The sequence below is a fragment of the Rhinolophus sinicus genome, linkage group LG04 (assembly GCF_036562045.2).
Source record: "Rhinolophus sinicus isolate RSC01 linkage group LG04, ASM3656204v1, whole genome shotgun sequence".
In the NCBI taxonomy this organism is placed as follows: domain Eukaryota; kingdom Metazoa; phylum Chordata; class Mammalia; order Chiroptera; family Rhinolophidae; genus Rhinolophus; species Rhinolophus sinicus.
This window is the reverse complement of record NC_133754.1, coordinates 137,252,262-137,272,145: the sequence shown is the minus strand read 5'-3', so window position 1 is coordinate 137,272,145 and position 19,884 is coordinate 137,252,262. Positions and strand designations below refer to the sequence as shown.

The window sequence follows — 19,884 nt, the reverse complement described above, 5'->3', positions numbered from 1 at the left end:
ACACTAAAAAATCGTTCATTGCTTTTTGTTGTTGTTTTCTAAATTGGGCAATCCTAACGACAGGAGATTCTTCAAAGAGGAAGTTGTTAGGTATGTTATGAAAAGGCCTGAGAAGGAGGGAATGGTCTGTGTCTGAGCCATTCTAGCTGCTTTCTGCAGGTGGAGGGATTTATTTGCATTACAGTATGTATTTTGCAGTGTCTGTATAATTCATTTGGTGCTTAACCTTATGCTCCAAATAATCACAATGACTATTGATGCTGCTCTGGTTGCCTCTGTGCTTCACTGGCTAGTTTATCACCTGGTGCGCTCCAGTTGGGTAATCTAATGAGAGTTTAATCAAATTTTTATTGTTTACATGTCTTGTTGCCAACTATCAAAAAACACCCCCAAGACGTAGTTTAGCAGCTTGTATGCAAAATATGCTCACTCAATTTACAATGCTGTGGGAAGTGTGTAGAAAACCGTCAGTGGGAGCATAGTAACCCCAGGCAGGCATGGTTACCTCTTGTAGGCCTGAAGGCTGTGTGGACAGGGCTACTTCACAGGCCTTGTGGCCACCTGCCAAGGGACCTCAACAGCCCCATGGTGACCCACCAGGTAGAGAACTGAAGACTCGCCTCACTTTCATTCACCTTTCTCCCTCTGTCCTCCTGTAGGGGCTCTCAGGTGACCAAATCCAAGCAGAAGCCACATAGGCCAGTCTCCCTTCTGCACAGGGGGAGTAGAGACGAGCAGAGCAAGAGAGAGTTTTGGAAGGTGAGTGGCAAACAGAAGACTCGAACTCAAACATTTCCTCTGTGCTTTTTAATCATTTTACGTAGTCACCTCACTGGATTCTCACGACAGTTTTACACATAGGGAAAGTACTATTAATATTCTCTTTTACTGACGTGGTAAAGTATTAGTGATATTAAACAACTTGCTCAGAATCACATAGCTAGTGAACAGTGCTAGAATCCAAAACTACTCACCTCCATTTCACAGTACAAGACTTCCTGGTGACATCTTTTCATTGTTATTCTGTTTTTGTTTTTGTTTTTTAACTTTTATGGTGTTTTAAATTTTTTATTGTTTACATGGCTTGTTGCCAACTATTAAAAACTTCTCCCAGATATAGTTTAGCAGCTTGTATGCATAATGTGCTCACTCAATGTTTGTTAATTTTCTGTCTGATTTATGGTTTGGGGCAGCAGCAGTAGCAGGAAGTCCAGGTTTAGTCAGGTGAGTCAGTTGTTCCTTACAGTCCAGGTGAGTCAGTTGTTCCTTACAGTCCAGGTGAGTCAGTTGTTCCTTACAGGAAAGTCAATAGATGAAGGCACCTGACTCAGAATCCATGGTTCACCTGGCACAAAGGAAGGCCCATCAAGTTAAAGCTCTCAGACCTCCCAAAGAGTAATTTTACAGACTTGTAGACTTGGAAGGGACGTTAGCGGTCACCTCTACCTGAAGCATGATTCCTCTTTGCAATTCAGTCCGTCTCCTTGTACCTAGGCTTGCACTCTAAAAAACACACCGAGAGAGTGTCTGACAAAGATGTTGAGGGAGGGGTCCACAACTTCTTTGAGTGATTCTTTTTACTGCCTAAGAATTCCATTTCACTGATGAACTTTGAAAATCCTTGATATGCCCACTGATAACATGGAAGTGAGTAATGTAAGGTATATTAATCTCCATAATCTCCTTGAAAATGTGTAATGCTTCCTGAAGAAGGTGCTAAGTTGTGCTGTTGAAATGACTTGGAGAAAACTTAGACCCACTAAGTAAAATTAGTTACATTTCTGATATATAAAAGTCAAGAGAAGGGAACATGGGTTGGAAGATTCCATTGTGAGAGAAAGCATGAAAGAGGATTCAGTTAGTGTGTCATGTAATTTGGAAAGTGGAAGTACTGGAATGAGAAGAGTTTTTATTCCTGGGAAATGAAACAGAAAGAGATACCATATTTTGCCATGTATAATGCACACCCATGTTTTGACCCAAATTTTCAGGGGAAAAAAATCTTTCATTTTAATTTTTTAATTCAAATTTTTATCTGTTTACATTTAAGTACTTGTTTTTTGTATTATAAAGGAATTTTAGCATTTTTTAAAACATATTATGTACAAGAAATTTTATGTAACAAATAATTACAAAACACAAGAACAGATACAAGGTACAAGCAATTTTATGTACTGGCAATGAATTTACGATATTTACGCATCGTAGAAAGCCAAGAACTCTTCGTCGTTGCGAGTTCATCTTAAGCTCAACAAAACTGATTATCGTATTGCAGGGTATTATTTTGCATACAGATATCGTTCTTGATTTCTAGAGTTACACTTTTAACTCATAAGTATACATAAAATAATTAAAAATATTTATATAGGTACAGAATTAGTATTACCCATGTACAATGCGCATCCTTATTTTTCCCTCACAAATTTGGGCAAAAAAGTGAGCATTATACACGGCAAAATATGGTAAAAGCCAAGTAACTTAAAAAAAAAAAAAGTAACGCCCATTATCCACAGAAGCTAAAGTCTTTCCTTTTATTTGAATTTTTGAATTATTATTTTCCCAGAAATATAGTTTTTAATTGAGTTTGTAGTTCTCTTAGGATTGCATGCTTTTTATACTGTTAAATTTACTTTAATTTTCTATACTTTATATATTGTGTATATATACTTTTTTCCTTTCAACAACTTTTACGCTTAGGATTTTTAGAACTCAAAGAAGATATTTTGAGTTCAAAACTAAGTTTCAGAGGGAAGTTAGTGGCGCGGAGAGAATTTTGCTTTTTGGACTTGGCTTTCTCTCTCAGTCTATTTTAGGAGCACAGGTGCTGTGGGCCTCTTTTCTGTGTTCACCGTGCCTTTCCTGTAACCCCTGATTTCCCTTCAGCTGCCATTACCCAGGGTTTCCCCTTCTTGCTCCTGTAATAACTTAGGCATGCTTCCATACAGTACTTATCGCACACGTCTCTCTCCCACCTGGACTGGAGGGTCCTGTGGGTAGAACGGACGTCTCATCTCTCTTCGTAGCCCAAATGTGCCCAGCGCATAGGCAATGCTCAACAAATATTTATTGAAAGAATGAATAGATTCTCCCACCCCCCTGAAAAAAATCTTCCTACCTGGAGGAGCTCCATAGTAAAGGGTGTAGAAGAGGGGCAGCTGGGGATACAAAGGGAAACCTCTTATTAATTTTTTGTCACTCTCAACAGGGTGGTGTTTAATACTTTCAAAGGGTTCTTTGGGCTGTGAGATGAGATCTAAGTCCTAAAAGTGGCTTCCTTTTGTAAGAAAGGGCTTCTAAAGATAATGCCTGGGTCTTTGATGTCTAATTCTAGCTAAAAAGAAAATTAACTTAAGAAATTATTCTAATGGTGGTACCTGCAGGTCAGGAAAGAGGATAGTGCTATTACACTCTGGGTAATTTGGGGACAGAATGGCCTTTCTGGTAGCCCTTAAGTCATATAAAGTCAGTGAGTTAGCTTATTCTGCCTGCTTGTAAGATCAACCCTGGATAATGCTGTGATTTAGGTAAGTAAGGGAAATAAATAAGGTGACCACCTGTCTTGGTTTGTCCGGGACTGTCCCCATTATAGCACTGAAATTTCCATATTTCAGGGGACCCACGGCCCTGGGTAAACCAGGGCATTTGGTCACTATAGGATCCAAATGTAAGAGAGGATTATAGTCTCTTAACTTTAACATGAATATGGCTGTTAACTTAGCCTCTAGTACCTGTGGGAAAAAGATAAATTTTTAAATAAGTAAACAACTGTCCCGTTTTGGGAGGATATCAGCTCTGCTACCTCATTATGATAAGGCAATATTATAATCAGCAAAGAACTCCCAAATGTGGCTATAAAAATAAGAACAGTTACATGATTAAACTTCCCTGGCTTAAACCATTAATAAGACATTGCCAAACTTTAGATTCACATGTGAAGATGCCTTACATCCGCAATGATGTTGCATTACACACACACACACACACACACACACACACACACACACACAAGCTGACTTTTATTTTTCTCGCTTAGTATACTTTTGTTTTAATTACAGGGTCCATTCATTTTCACCATAATAACAAACACAATTTGTTTGTTTTTGCAGAATATACTTTAAATGGATACCTGTTGCTATTGTTTACTGAAAGCACTATACTGTGTCATTTATTTTTAAAACATATTTAATGAAACATCCTTTCATTTATAGCTTATCTGCACTTAATATAAACTTTTGAGACTTAGCATCATTTAAAATGATATAAATAGAGAGAGAAGAGATATAGATAGGAGAGAAAGCCACCAAATAGCTGCTGGCCTTCTAATGCCTAAAGTGCTACATTTAATTTTTATGAGAATATAGAGTCAGCAAGAATATTTACTAATCACAAATCAATAATACCCATCAAAGTCATACATTTAAAAAATTAAAACCACATTACTAAATAACTTGGGTTAAGGAAGAAATCAAATGCAAATTATAAAACATGTAAAGATGAATGAACACAAAAGAATTACTTTACAAAATCTGTGGTGTATAGTTAACTGCTACTTAGAAGGAAACCTGTAGCCTTAAATATTAATATATGTATTAGAAAATAAGAAATATCGGAAATAAATTAAGCAAACTTTCAAGTCAAAATTTAACATCTCAGTTCAGCAATCAAACAAGCAAAAGAAAATGAAAAATGTAAAAAATGTAATGGCAGAAAATAGTGCAATTAGAAAAGGATAGTAGAGTCATCTGGACTTGAGGAAGTCCTCCTTTTACTAGAGATCTCAGCTGTCTAACCTCTGATTTGGATACTCACCTCCCAGCCTAGGGAATATGGGTTGTGGACATTGAAGTGGAGAAAGGAAGTGAGCAGGAAATCCCTGATTGTACCTCTGCATGGAGGACTGGAGAGGGGAGAATAATAACTAGCATTTGCTAAGATCTGTGTGTCAAGCATTATGCTAGGCAGATTATATACATTTTTTGGTTTAATAATATATCCTCCTCATTTACAGACGAGAATATTAAAGCACATGGTGGCTTAGTAATTTCCTCACGTTCACCAGACAATAAGTAATGGAGCTTGGACTTGAACTCTTGGAGGGCTATTAATTGGAGTTTAATTTACCACATGTTGTCAGTTAAAGATGTCATTGGCTTTAGAAACATCCTGTTTTGAAAGCTCATATCTGTCTGGGAAGGTCATTCACATTCTAGAGTGAAGTGGTTCAAGCAGATTGCTTTCCTCTTGACACCTCCCTGGGGTTACCTATATTAAAAGAATAGGACATAGGAAATGGTTGGAGAGGAGTTATGTAGTAGGGGTGGTCCTGTTAGGAGGCTAAGTCCTCCATCAGAATATGGGGCAGCTGAGGTCCGGATGAGATTGTAAACAAAAGTACAAAAGGGGAAATGGGAAGATACCAAAGATAAAGTTGGACGATTTCAAAATTCAGCTAGGGTTAGCCCCACCTTTAAGAAGAGAAAGACAGGTTCTTCCTCTTTCTCTCTCCTATACAAATCAGGACCAGGAGGTCCAGGTCCGGGCTGTGCTAGGGAAAACAGAGTTAGAAGGGACTTTAGAGGCCATCCATCTTACCACCAGGCCTCCCCCACATCCATACATTTTCCTAAACTACCCCTGATCGTCTTTGCTGGAGCAGATGGCTAAGTAACTTGCTTCTTCACAGGATAGTCCATGTCCATTTTGGGTTTGAGCTAATTGTTAGAAAGTCCTTCCTATCATTAGCAAAAATTTTGTCTTCCTTCAACTTCCTTACTTTGGTCCTACTTCTGCCCCCTGGAATTGCCCAGTCTGTGTGGTATTTATTCAAACGGAATTTGATCTGTCATGCACTGTTGTTTCTGGCTGATTTGCCCTGTTGATTAGCTCACTCTATAAACTCAATGCTTTGGAACAAGGTAAATTCTGGTAAAATGTTCTAGCAATTATTTTCAGAAAGATTTTGATACTGCTCTGTTTAAAAGAAAGGAAGGAAAGAAGAAAGGAAGGAAGGAAGGAAGAAAGAACACTCCCAACTTACAGATTCATTTTGTGAGAATAGCTTTATATACAAATCCATAGAGTAATCCACATTAAAAAACAAACAAACAAACCAATAAGTATGTTTTCTTATTGATAGGCACTGCTTGAAAGCTACTTCTGTTCTTTCGTGGTATAATAAAGTACCTATGTAGATATTGAGTAAAGGAGATAATTTGGTTAACTAACTTGGGAAAATGTTCCATTTCACTTTTAATTTTAAAAAGTAACACAATGATGAGGTACTTTTTTATTTCCATTCACTGAGTTGCAAAACAAAGCAACACTCATAAAAATACATAATATTTGTTAGGAAGTAAACTAGTATCTTCATACATTACCGCTGGTATTACAAAAGTCTTTTAGAAATCGGTTTAGCAACATCTATCAGGAGATTTTAAAATATTTATATTCTTTGGCTCAGTCAAATTTATACTAAGGAAATAATCAGAATATATAAAAATTTATGGCAAAAGTTTGCAATCTGTTACAGGAAAGTTATTTGTAATAGCAAAAAATTGGTTACAGCCTAAAAACCCAACAATAGGAAATGGTTAATTAGATTATGGTACACCCCTACAAGATGGTAGGCTGCCATCACAAATAATCATTATGAAAAAACACTTTGTATAATCTAGATGGTCCTAGTGGAAAACTTGTAGGTGAGTCATTGTATGGAAGCAGAAAAATGTTGAGACTCACTGGTTTGTAGCCACATGAAAAATGATTACAGTATATTAAAAAAATCATGTATACAAAGACAGACACTGAAATTATTCTGATGATAGATGGAAGAAGAATTTTACAATTAATCAAGGTAGTTACGCAGTCTCTCATTTTAAAATCAAAAAGTGCTATATAAATTAATTTTCCTCTGGACTGTAGTCAAGAACTGCATCACTAAACATTGACCAGCAGAAACTATAGTAATAGAACTATTACTATTAATATAATCTTGTTGGAAATGTAATACGAATGTAAATGTGAAAAGCTCTTCTCTAAAAAATACGCATCTCAGGGATATATTCAACCTTATACTATTTCCTGTGCATCTTCAGGTTGGGATCATGTCTGTTCCATATGTCCCCACAAAACTGGAGAGATACCACAGAGAAGAAAGTGGCAGAGTTTTGAAGTATCAACAAGATGCTAACAGATCAACCCCCTGTCTTCTTCTCTAGCATACCCTTTTCACCATACCCTGTGCTCTGGGAGGGAAACTAATGTAGCTAGCTGCAAATGAAAGGGAGGAAAAGGGAAGAGATGCTGGCAGAGGAAACTCTCCAGGACTTCTGCTACACAGAGGAGAATACTGAGCTGGACTATATGTATCACTGATTTTTTGGCCAGTGGAGCAGAAGGCAGATTGCTTGGTTAAATACAAACCTCTTCCCATTCCTGCTATTTCTACTGGGCTCTTCTAGAAACTCTAGGATTTTCACATCTTTTGGCTGATTTCTTTACTCTGTTTTTCTTCTCCAACTTCATTATGGAAGATTATCTAGTATTTCCAATTTGTCTGACCCCCATTGATAGTAGCAAGAAACATTGGCTATTAGGATGTGCTTGATTATTTGTCTCCAAAGCTCTTAGTCATTGCAGATTGTGAGACCAAGAGTTAATATAAGGATATGACTCTGCCAGTTAGTTTTCACACATGTGTATGCCATTGAACACACAGAAATATGGTATATTTTAATCAGCTATTGTTACACTAAATCTGAGTACCAAACAGCCCCAAAACTCAGTGGCTCATGGAAACAAGCATTTATTTATTTTTTTTGTTCATGAGTCTGTAGATGAGCAAGAATTGCTGTGTTTCTGTTGCAGGTCAGCTAGGCTTGTGTCAAAACTTCAGGTTGGGATCATGTCTGTTCCATATGTCCCCACAATCCCATTAGCTACTGAGGCATACCCCCCCCCCCCCGCGCCCCCGCAGTTTGTTTACACTGGAGCAATAAATTCTGGGAAAGAAGAGATAGTAGGTAGCTCCGGGACAAAAACGCAAGTAATGGATTTACGAAAACTGGTTAGGAATTTTTTTTTTAATTTTTTTTTTTTAATTTTTAAGGGGCCTTTCTCCAAAATTTTTCTGGTTTTTTTTTAGATTTAGATTAGAAGCTAGATAGATACAAGGGATCTGGGAATTTAGTCAATAACAGAGAAAGACGGGATAACCTCCATTTCAGAAAATTTATCTAGCTTTGTCTGGATGGATAAATGCGGACATTGAAGCATAAGAGTTTGACATTTGTCTCCCAGCTTAGAGGACTTCCTCCTGAAATGGAACTGTCACTTTGAAGCACAACATCTATAATAGTTGCCTTTTTTTCCCAAAGGAAATTGTACATTCTGATTAACCAGCAATTATCTCTCCTTAATGGAGATAGCACAATTTTTTGGCACTCTCACTACTTAGCATTCTGGAAGCAATCAAGTGAGGCAAGATTCCCATAGCCAGAAGAGCTTTTCTTATCGAACAGACAAAAGTAGCGTAATGAAGTGAGTAATAGCAATCATTTTTATAATCAAAAAGACTGCAGCAGATTTAATTAGTGCTTTGACAAATGCATAAAAGTGATATTTATGCTTTTCTTTTTCCCCCCCCTTCTTCCACCTTTCCCTGCCCACCACCACCACTCCAGTTCAAGCCGTTGTTTCTCAGTCTTGTTGTGTAGGACACAGCTCCCTGGCCCATGCTGGTATTATGAGCCTTGCACTCCTCCTGTCCCCGTCCCCGGGCTGAGGCAGTCAGTCGCCGGTTGTTGGCTCGCCACAGCTCGCTGATGGCAGCTCTTGGCAGCCCAGCGAGAACTGTTGTTCGCAATCTTAGCTGTAGAGGGCGCAGCTCACTGGCCCATGTGGGAATTGAACCGGCGACCTCGGCGTTAGAAGCACTGCCCCCCAACCGCCAAAGTCACCGGGCAGGCCCGTATTTATGCTTTTCTAAAGGTTAGAGTTCAACGTGGATTAGAGTGGAAAATGTTTTAATAACATCTCAGCAGTTTGTATCATAACTTTAATTTTTCAAAGTGCCTTTATATTCATCATTTTATTTCACAATATTTTATAAAGTCAGTCGGGCATTTTAATAATCCATTTTAAAGATATCTGTAACAGAGAAGTTACATTTTCTAAATAAAGTCACACGATTACTTAGTATCTATGATATAGTTAGATTGAAGTTCTTCAGGCCATCGAAACTCAGATCTCTGAAGTCCATTTAATACTCAGTGAACGCTCAAAGAAAATGTGCTTCAAGTAATTTATCCTTATTAAAATGATTTAACTATGGGACAATAAAATTCATTTGCTCATGCCTTTAATATGAAGTTTACATTTTAAATGAATTAATCGTTTGGCTAGAAAGCTATCTATCTTCCACTGGTTAGTATAAAATGAAAAAAACACCAATTTGTTTCTACTTCATGGAAATGGTAGAAAGTTTTAAAACTATAAAGTGCATTTTTTTCTTTATAAAATTAATATGCACCATTATCAGTAACTTGAAAATTCTTCCAAAGTTTCAACATCTGACGTCAGTTGTGTTTCCTATCAGACTTTTTGTGCATAACTTTCCACAACATATTATTATGAAAATTGTCAAATATAGTGAAAAAACTGAAATATCTACACAGTGAATTCATATATACTCACTATGCAATTAATTTGCTATATTGCATAATTATCCAACCATTTATTGACCCTTCTGTCCATTCATCAATTCATCTTATTTTTTGGTGCATTTCAAAGTAAGTTGTAGATATCAGTGTACTTCATCCAACACTTTTGCATCCACATGATTAATTAGAAGTCAATATGTATATGTAGGGTTTTTTTGAGGTAAGATTTACATATAGTGCACGCACAATCTTGAGTGTAACATGCAGTGAATTTGGACAAATGCATACACTTGGGTAATGTAAACGCCTATCAAAATAAACAGCATAAATATAAAATATAGAAAGTTCACTCATTCTCCTTCCCAAAAAATCCCCACATTCCCATCCCTCAAAAGGCCACCACTACTATAATGTTTGTAGACATGGCTTAGTTTAGTAGCCGTGTCTCAGAGTTTCAATTGTTGCACATCCTCACTGATGTCTGATATTGTCAGTCTTTTTATTATAGCCACTGTGATGCATTCATAGCAGTATCTCGGTGACTAATGATTTTGAGCACTAATTTATATCTCATCTGTTTATGGCATTACTGCATCTTTCTTTGTGAAATCTGCCTATTTTTAATTGCATTTTCCCAATTAAAAATACTGAGTTGTAGGACTTTGTATATTTTCCATAACTGTCTTTTGTTGGATATATGATTTGCAAATATTTTTCCAGGTCTGTGACTTGCTTATTCATTTTCTTGGCAGTGACTTTTGATTCATATTGGTTCACTGAGTTATAGCGATCTTTTACATGTTGACGATCTTGTACATGTTGACACATTTCATTATATGATAAAATTTTAAAATGACCCCTATTAATATCACTACCAATCTTATCAGAAAAAGTTTTGAAGTATTGAAAAGTTGTCAAGCTGGCAGATACCAGGATTACAAAATTCTAATTTTTGATGGAAAGCTTGAATTTTATATTTATACTGTCAGTTTTTCCTCTAGAAATGACAGGCTCATTTATTTTCTTTTTAAGAAAATGTCTACCATCACCCAATTCTGAATAACACCATAATTTATCAGTCATTCTTTCAAGTAAAAATGCTCTGTGAAAAAAACTGACTAATTCAGCTTATAACTCAAACAATAAAGTGTTTTTTCTCAAGAACACTATTGTACTTCAGTATGCAGCAGAAGTGCTTTATGTGTACTTCTGATTTCATCATACAGAATTAAAAAAAATGTGTACTAAACAACCAAACAACCTGATTAAGTAGTGAGCAGAAGATCTGAACAGAAACACCTTACCAAAGAAGATGCACAGATGGCAGATAAGTATATGAAAAGATTTTCAGCACATATGTTATTAGGGAAATGCAAATTAAAACAATGAGGTATCACTACATACCTATTTGAATGGATAAAATCCAAAGTGCTAACAATACTAAATGTTGGCAAGGATATGAAGTAACAGGAACTCTCATTCATTGCTGGTAGTATTGCAAAATGTTATAGCCACTTCGGAAGACAGTTTGTCATTTTTTTACAAATCTAAACATAGTCTTACCATATAATCCAGCAATAATATGACTTGGTATTTATGCAACGAAGCTGAAAACTTATGTCTACACTAAAACATGCACATGCACATGTTTATAGCAGCTTTATTCATAATTGCTAAAACTTGGATGCAACCAGGATGTCCTTTATTTTTATGAGAATTTTTATAAGAGTTTATTTGAGCCAAACTGACAATTATCAGGAAGCAAGATCTCAAATTATTTCAAGATGTCCTTCAATGGGTGAATGGATAAAAAAAACTGTTACATCTGTGCAGTGGGATATTATTCAGTGATAAAAGAAGATAAAGCCATGAAAAGACATGGAAGAGCATTAACTGCATATTGTGAAAGAAGCCAATCTGAAAAGACTACATACTAGATGATTCCAACTATATGACATTCTGGAAAAGACAAAACTTTGGAGACAATAAACAGATTAGTGGTTTCCAGGGGTGATGGAGAGAGGGGAAAGGATGAATAGGTGGAGCACAGGGGCTTTTTAGGCAGTAGAACCATTCTATATGATACTGTAATGGTGGGTATATGACATTATATAAAACCCATAGAACTTTATAACACAGTGAACCCTAGTGTAAACTAGGGGCTTTAATTGATAACCATGTATCAATATTGGCTTATCAGTTGTAGCAAATGTACCACACTAAAGCAAGATGCTAATAATAGGGGAATCTGTGAATAGGGAAAAGAGAGTGTCTGTGGGAATTCTCTGTACTATCTGCTCAATTTTTCTGTAAGTGTAAAACTGCTCTAAGAAAAATGTTTTTAAAATCTGAGTTTCTGGTGCTGTAGAAGACGACGACTGCTACATTCATTTGGTGACACTGCTTTGACTCATGGTTTGACCCACTATTGCTTTTGCCTCATTAGTGGCAATGTCAACCAGTGAAAATGGTGAATACTATCTTCATATTATTTTGAAAATGGTTTTGACCTTGCGAAACTCCACAAAAAGATCTCAGAAATCCCTAGAGGCCCATGGCTCATCTTTTGCAGACTATTGGGCTTTGGTGTTTCTCGGTGTCATTTTCTTCATATTTGTCCTGTTTGGAATTTACTGATATTCTTGAAGCTGTAAGTTTATGTTTTCACTAAATATGTGGAAATTTTGGCCAGTATTTCATCAAACCTATTTTTTTAAATACTCCATTTACTTTTCTTCTTGTGGAACTTAATTAGATAAATGTCAAAATATTTCACATTGACCCACAGGTCTCTTGAGGCTCTGTGTAATTTTTTCCCCCAAATCTTTTTTCCTTTCTTCAGCTTGGATAATTTCTATTTATCTGTCTTCAACTCCACTGACTTATCTGTCATCTTCACTATGCTTTTAAGCCCACCCAGGGCAATTTTAATTTTTTTCACATATTGTATTTTTCCTTCTAGAATACTTTACTTAGAAGTAGTAAAGTATTCTAGTAAAGAATATTTTACTTCTAGAATAAAAAATTTGGTTCTTTTTCATAGTTTTTATTTCTTTACTGAGACGTTCTGTTCATTTACTTATTATGAGCATATTTTCCTTCACATTCTTGAGCATTACTATGATGACTGTTTTAGATTATGCTTTGTTTTTTTTCCTACTTGGGGTTGGTCTTCATTGATTATATTTTTTTCTTAGGGATAGGTCACATTTTCCTATTTCTTTGTGTGTCTAGAAATTTGGAATTTACACTGGGCATTGTAAATAATACATTGGAAATACTTCAATTCTGTTGTGTTCCTTTGAAGAATTCTTATTTTTCTTTTTTCACTTTTTCTGGGTGGTTAACTTGGCTGAACTCAAATGCTAAACTCTGTCTTTCCTGTAGTGGACAACAGCTTAACTCTGAATAGTTTATCTTACTTTAGCTGGGTTGTTTAAAATCTGTGCTATATAAGTGTGATAATTCAGAGGTCAGCCAGAGATTTGGGCAAAATTTAAATGGTCTTTACTAGAATCACCCTCTCTCTTTCCAGCTTCCATGTTTGCCCCAAACCATGTCATCTAACTCTTTAAACCAGTAAGACTGCAAGTTTTATACTGGAGTGTTAGCTACCCAGTTTGGCACTGACTGATACTTGCCCTCAGGCCAAGAGCTATAAAACCAGGAAACTGTCCCAGTGATATTACCTATTTCCACTTGCAGACTCCCTTTTGTTTCCCCTTGCTTGGCTTACCGTCTAGTGCTTTCAGATACTTGTTGTCTTGGTCAGCCTTGCTGAATATTCATCAATTTTGTCAATGTTTTACAAAGAACCAACTTTTGATTCTTTCTGTTGTTTTTCTGTTCTCTATTTCATTTATATCAATTCCAATCTGTATTATTTTCATCCTTCTGAAAGCTTTAAGTTTAGCTTGGTCTTCCTTCCCTCCCACCCCCCCATTTTATTAAGGCATACGAGGTCAGACAATTAAGTTCGCGAACCCATCCTAGAAAAAGTGCTACATACCTCATTGCTGAATATCACTATGGTCACCTTCGAAGTACTCCCCTTGGGAAGCTATGCACCAACGCCAGCACCTAGTCTACCCTTCAAAGCAATTTTGGAACTCTTTTTCTGGAATGGCCATCAGAGCTGTCGTCGTATTACCCTTGATGTCCTAAATGTCATCAAAATGTCTTCCTTTCAATATTTCCTTCATCTTCAGGTAAAGAAAGAAGTCATTGGGGGCCAGATCAGGTAAGTAGGGAGGGTGTTCCAATAGTTATTTGTTTACTGACTAAAAACTTCCTCACAGACAGTGCTGTGTGAGCTGGTGCATTGTCGTGATGCAAGAGCCATGAATTGTTGGCAAAAAATTCAGGTCATCTAACTTTTTCACACAGCCTTTTCAGCACTTCCAAATAGTAAAGTTGGTTAATTGTTTGCCCAGTTGGTACAAATTCATAATGAATAATCCCTCTGATATCAAAAAAGGTGAGCAACATCGTTGCAGCAAGTTCGCGAACTTAATTGTCCGACCTCATAAAGTTAGGTCATTGATTTGGTCTGTTTATTTTTTATGTTATACATTTATTTTTATCATGAAGTGATTTCAAAAAGGAGAAAGAGAATTATATACTGAATGGCAATATACTCACAATCCAGCTTAAAATAGAAAATATTTCAATTAGACAGCCTTTCCCTAATCCTCCTGGATGACCAACCTCCCAACCAGAGTTAATCATCATGTTGTTTTTAAAATAGTGTTTACAAATTTCATTTATTACTTTATACTTTATTCTATATGTATACAAATTAAAGCAATGTATATAGTATTATTTTCTGTTTTAATATTTAGATTTTATCACTATGATGATTCATTCAGCTCTGTGTAATTTATTTCCAGAGCAGTAGAATGCCCTAGGATATGCATATACTAAAATTTATCATCTATTTTTTTGCCAATAGACATTTTAATTATTTCTAAATTCTTATGATTTCAAATACTGCTCCTTTGAGCATTCTTGTATGTTTCTATAAGAGAAAATATTTAAACATTTCTTTAGGGCATAAACCTAAAGTAGAATGGCATGATTGAAGCATACACAGATTTTCAGCTTTACTAGATGTTTCCGAACTTGATTCCCTTGTTTCTTTCTTTTTTTTTTTTTTAATTTAAGTATAGTTGGGATACAATATTATATTAGTTTCAGGTGTATAATAGAGTGACTCAACACTTATGTACCTTACTATGTGATCACCGCACCAAGTCTACTAATCATCTGTCACCATGCAGTTACCACAATATTATTGACTACATTTTCTTTCACCTTTTTCACCCATCCTCCCAACCCCCTTGGGTGGTTAGGCTCTGATAAAACCCCAGTAGTTTAGGTTCTGGTAAGACAATTTCTCTTGAGGGCAGGTCTTGTTAAGAACAATAGAATGTTCTTCCATATGTCAAAATGGTTACATTGCTCCTTCCACTGCCAGAAGCTAGAGAAAAATTGTCTCCAGTATTCCCTTTGAGAATCAAATGGTTACATTGCTCCTTCCACTGCCAGAAGCTAGAGAAAAATTGTCTCCAGTATTCCCTTTGAGAATCAAATCGTTACATTGCTCCTTCCACTGCCAGAAGCTAGAGAAAAATTGTCTTCAGTATTCCCTTTGAGAATCAATCAAGCTCTTAGAGATAAAACTCATGAAAGTGTGGTAGTCCCCCATGACTTAGTTTTTATCTCTCAGGTTTGTCCTCACTGAACCTACAGCAATCTATCAATTACAGGTTAGGTTTTCCTACCCTGACACTTGTTCTCTTGAAGGTTTGTGCTTTCGAGTTTCTGCTTTAGTAAGTTTTGGTTCTCTGGTTCTACCTGTATGTCTCTCCAGTTTTTTGGACTGCGGTTTGCCCTGTCATCTTACCTCTCTGATGGATCAAAGAATTGTTGATGTTTTTTGTTCAGATTTTTACTTGTTATTAGGATGGAGTGGTGACTGCTAAGCTCCTTAGACACTGGACTAGAAACTGGGAGTTTCTCTTTGATTTTAGAAGAATAGTTTTGCTGTATGTAGAATTCTTGGTTGACCTCCCCCACTCGCAGCACTTTAAATATGTCATTGCATTGCCTCATTGCGCCATGGTTTGTGAATGGAAATCAGATGTTAATTTTATTATGGATCCCTTGTACACGACAAGTTGATTCTCTCTTCCTTTCAAGAGTCTCTTCTTGGATGTGTAGATTCATATCATTCATCAAATTTGGGTGCTTTTCCACCATTACGTCTTCATATATTTGTTTTTGCCCCTTTCTCTCCTCTTACTCCAGAATTCCTATTGTATGTATGTTAGTACACTTGATGGACACGTGTCCCACATGTCCCTTAGGTTCTGTTCATTTTTCTTCATTCTTTTCTCTTTCCACTCCTAAGACAGAATAATTTCAAATGACCTATTCAAATTCTTTAATTATTTCTTCTTCCAGCTCAAGTCTGTTTTTGAACCCCTCATCCCAACTATTACACTGTTTAGCTCTAGAATTTCTATTTCTACAGAGGGTTCTCAAAAACGTATACACATTTTAAGAAAGGAAAACTATGTTAAAATTGTAATACTCGATATATACAGATAACAAAAGATGAACGCAAGTCACATTTGACTTCTGCAATTATAAGAGGTGCTCAAAGTGGTTACCATCAGCGTCCAGACACTTCTGATTACAGGAAACTACTACCTGAGCAACATTGACCAAAGTGCCCACTTGTATACATTTTTGGGGGCACCCTCAGTATTTCTTTTATAGATTGAATATTTGTGTTCCCCCCAAATTCATACCGTGTTTCCCCGAAAATAAGACCTAGCCGGACAATCAGCTCTAATGCATCTTTTGGAGCAAAAATTAATATAAGACTCAGTATTGTATTATATTATATATTATATTATATTATATTATATTATATTATATTATATTATATTATATTATACCTGGTCTTATATTATAGTAAAATAAGACCAGCTCTTATATTAATTTTTGCTCCAAAAGATACATTAGAGTTGATTGTCTGGCTAGGTCTTATTTTTTGGGAAACACAGTATGTTGAAATCTAATCCCCAAACTCATAGTACTTAGAAGTGGGAACTTTGGCAAGTAATTAAGTTATGGGGGTGATGCCCCATTAATAGTATTAGTCCATTTATCAGAAGAAGACAGAGAGCTAGCTCACTGTCTTTCCACCATACTGAGGAGACAATGAGAAATTGGCAGTTTGAAACTGGAAAAGATTTCTCACTACGACCTGACCATGCTGGCACCCTGATTTCAGACTTCCAACCTCCAGAACTAAATTTCTGTTGTTTATAAGCCGCCCAGTCTATGGCATTTTGAGAGAGCAGCCCAAAATGACTAAGACAGTTCTATCTCTTTATTGATAGTCTCCATTTGGTGAGACACCATTCTCTTGGTTTCCTTTAGATCTTTGAGCATATTAAGAATTTGATATAAAGTCTTGGTCTAGTAAATCCAATGCCTGCACTTCTTCATAGACAGTTTCTATTAATTTGTTTACTTGAATGGGCTATACTTACTTATTCTTGCATGCCTCATACTTTTTGTTAAAAATTGGACATTTTTAATATAGTAATGTGGCAACTATAGAAAGTATTCTACCCCCTCTGCAGGGTTTGTTGTGCCTTGTTGTTGGTTTTTGTTGTTTGCTTGTTAAGTGACTGTTCTAAACTATTTTTCTAAAGTGCATATTCTTTGTTATGTGTGGTCACTGAAGTATGTGTTCTGTTAGCTAGTTGTAGGTCATATTTTGAGGGATACCTTAAGTGCCTGGAGCCAACAAAGGAGGGGGGGAAGAGAGAAAAAAACCCTTCTTCCAGTCTTTGTAGATTGGTTCTGTGTTGGAGCACTCCTTCAATACCTACCAGGCCATTTACAATTCTGCCTTAGCCTCTACTTTTTGCTTGCACAGAATCTGCAGGCCAGCTAGAGGTGAAAACTCTGAGTCTTCTTGGGCCTTTTCTGAGCATATATTTTTCCTTGGGTATACTCATGGCCTTCTTGATTCCCCAGTATACATGAGACCTTTTAAAACCCCTATTCTCTTATGTATCTCCTTTCCCAAGCTCTTCCATGGTTCTCAGTTTAAGTGTTGTCCCTTGCTTCAGGCTGCTGTCTCTCATACCTTTGCCATTAAACAATTTCAGCAAAAGCTGCCTGGGAAATGGGCCCAGCCCTGGGAATGTTCTGAGTAGAAGGAAACAAAGGGAAACCTTTGTGCAGGTCCTTGAGGCAGCCGACAGACAGGTCAAGACCCAAAACCATAATGCTTTGAGGTTTGTGTTGCTCTCTCTGGATCTAGCAACCTGCAGCAGGGTTGTAAGCTGCCATACTCATGGCTACTTTTTTGTTGTTGTTGTTTGATATTTTTCTTTGTGCAAAGATTTTTCTTTAACTCCAAATTAAATATATGGTATAGATGTTGGACTTTTCAGTTAATCTACTCCTTCTTGAGTGAGTTTTGCTAGTTAAGATCTTCCAAGGAATTTTTTAATTTCATCTAATTTATCGAAATTATTGGCATTATGCTGTTCATAAATTCTTTTACTATCCCTTTACGATATGATATGCAGTGATGCCCCCTCTTCTTATCAAAATATTAGTAGTTATTATCTTCTGTTCTTTGATTATTCTATCTAGAAGTTTATTCATTTTATCGATCTTTTAGAATAATCAGCTTTGTGTTGATTGATTTTCTCTATTTTTTTTTGGGTTTTAATTTCATTGTTTGCCAATCTTATCTTTGTTTTCTACCTTCTGTTTCCATTTGCTCTTCTTTTCCTATTTTCCTAAAGTGGGTGCTTCTAATACTGATATTTATTTGAGACCTTTTTTTTTTTTCCTACTATAATCAACTGATGGTATAAATTTGCCTCTAATCACTGCATTTGCTGTTTCCACAAATTTTGATATGTGTATTTTCATTTTCAATCAGTAAGGTATTTTCTAATTTCCCTTGTGATTATTTGCTTTGACCTATAGATGTACTTAAAATTGTGTCGGTTAATACCAAATTTTCAGTGGTTTTTCTGATAGCTTTCTGTTACTGATTTTCAGTTCCAATAGTGCAAAGCTTAATACCTTTTCTTTATATGAGAGAAGGGTGTGGGGACCTAGGCATGATTTCATCCTGTTCACATGGGCTGCTGATCACCACATGCACATAAAGTTGATTCTGACTGCCTTAGTTAGCTCATTAGTTGCTTTTGTAGATGGACAGAGCCCTGGAGTTTTTTACTGCACTGTTTTCAGTCCATGTTATATATTTTAATGAATGTGATTTTGATTGTTATATAATATTCTATCTGGTAGAGTGCCATAATTTACTTATTTTTCTATTGTTGAACATTTAGTTTGTTTCTACTTTTCTTTTCTTTTTTTTTTTTTTTTTTTTGCTGTTTTAGGTAAAGCTAACGGGAACATCCTTACACATAAAACTTTTGCCATTTCATTGGATTTTTTCTTTAGGATTCATTTCCAGAAGGGTAGTCACTAGGTCTGAAATAATAACCATTTTAACATTCCTGATACTATTACCAAATTGTTGAAAGGATTTTACCAATTTGTACCTAAACCTCATAAGTAATTTGAAACTTTGAATTTTCCTGCAATTTCTGTTACTGCAAAAGGCTTTATGAGAAGTTAAAATAATATGTATTTTAACTTCCTCTTAATGTTACAGAGAAGTACTTCTTCAACTGCAATGTCAATAAAAATGACCTCAGGATCTTGGTAACACGTAGAACCTGATGCAATACATCTCGGGTGGAGCCTAAGACCCTGTTTTTCTAACAAGCTCCCTAGTTGTTCTGATATTTCTCGTCTCATCCTACTGTGAATACTAAGGCTTGAGGCTTAAGCCATGGTAGAAAAGGAAGTAAGAAAGCCTTTCTTGAGTTACAAAAATGAAGCAAGCTTGAAAAAAACCTTACTTTGAAAAAATGTTTCAGAGAAAATAATCTCCCCAAACTGTTTACATTAGATCAGGAAAAGGGCACGATCTTGATATTAATGGAAGCCAAAAAAAAAAAAAAAAAGAAGAAGAAGAAGAAGGAAAAGAAGAAGGAAGTAAAACTAGAGATAATGCCTGTGGTTTTGACTAAAAAACACAGCTTTGAGCATGTGTAAGAAGTATGTTGAGGCTAAAGGCCTGATACAGTTTTATCATTTGAATGTGTAG

The 19,884-nt window shown here is 36.1% G+C and overlaps 1 long non-coding RNA gene across 1 annotated transcript in view; it reads left to right on the top strand.

The window, feature by feature from the left end:
- Window positions 1-487: 487 nt before the first annotated feature.
- Window positions 488-19,884, top strand: part of LOC141571120 (uncharacterized) — a 38,771-nt gene continuing 19,374 nt past the window's right edge. Inside the window, exon 1 of the long non-coding RNA XR_012495719.1 lies at window positions 488-759. This is a non-coding gene — a long non-coding RNA (uncharacterized LOC141571120). The remainder of the gene's footprint in view (window positions 760-19,884) is intronic.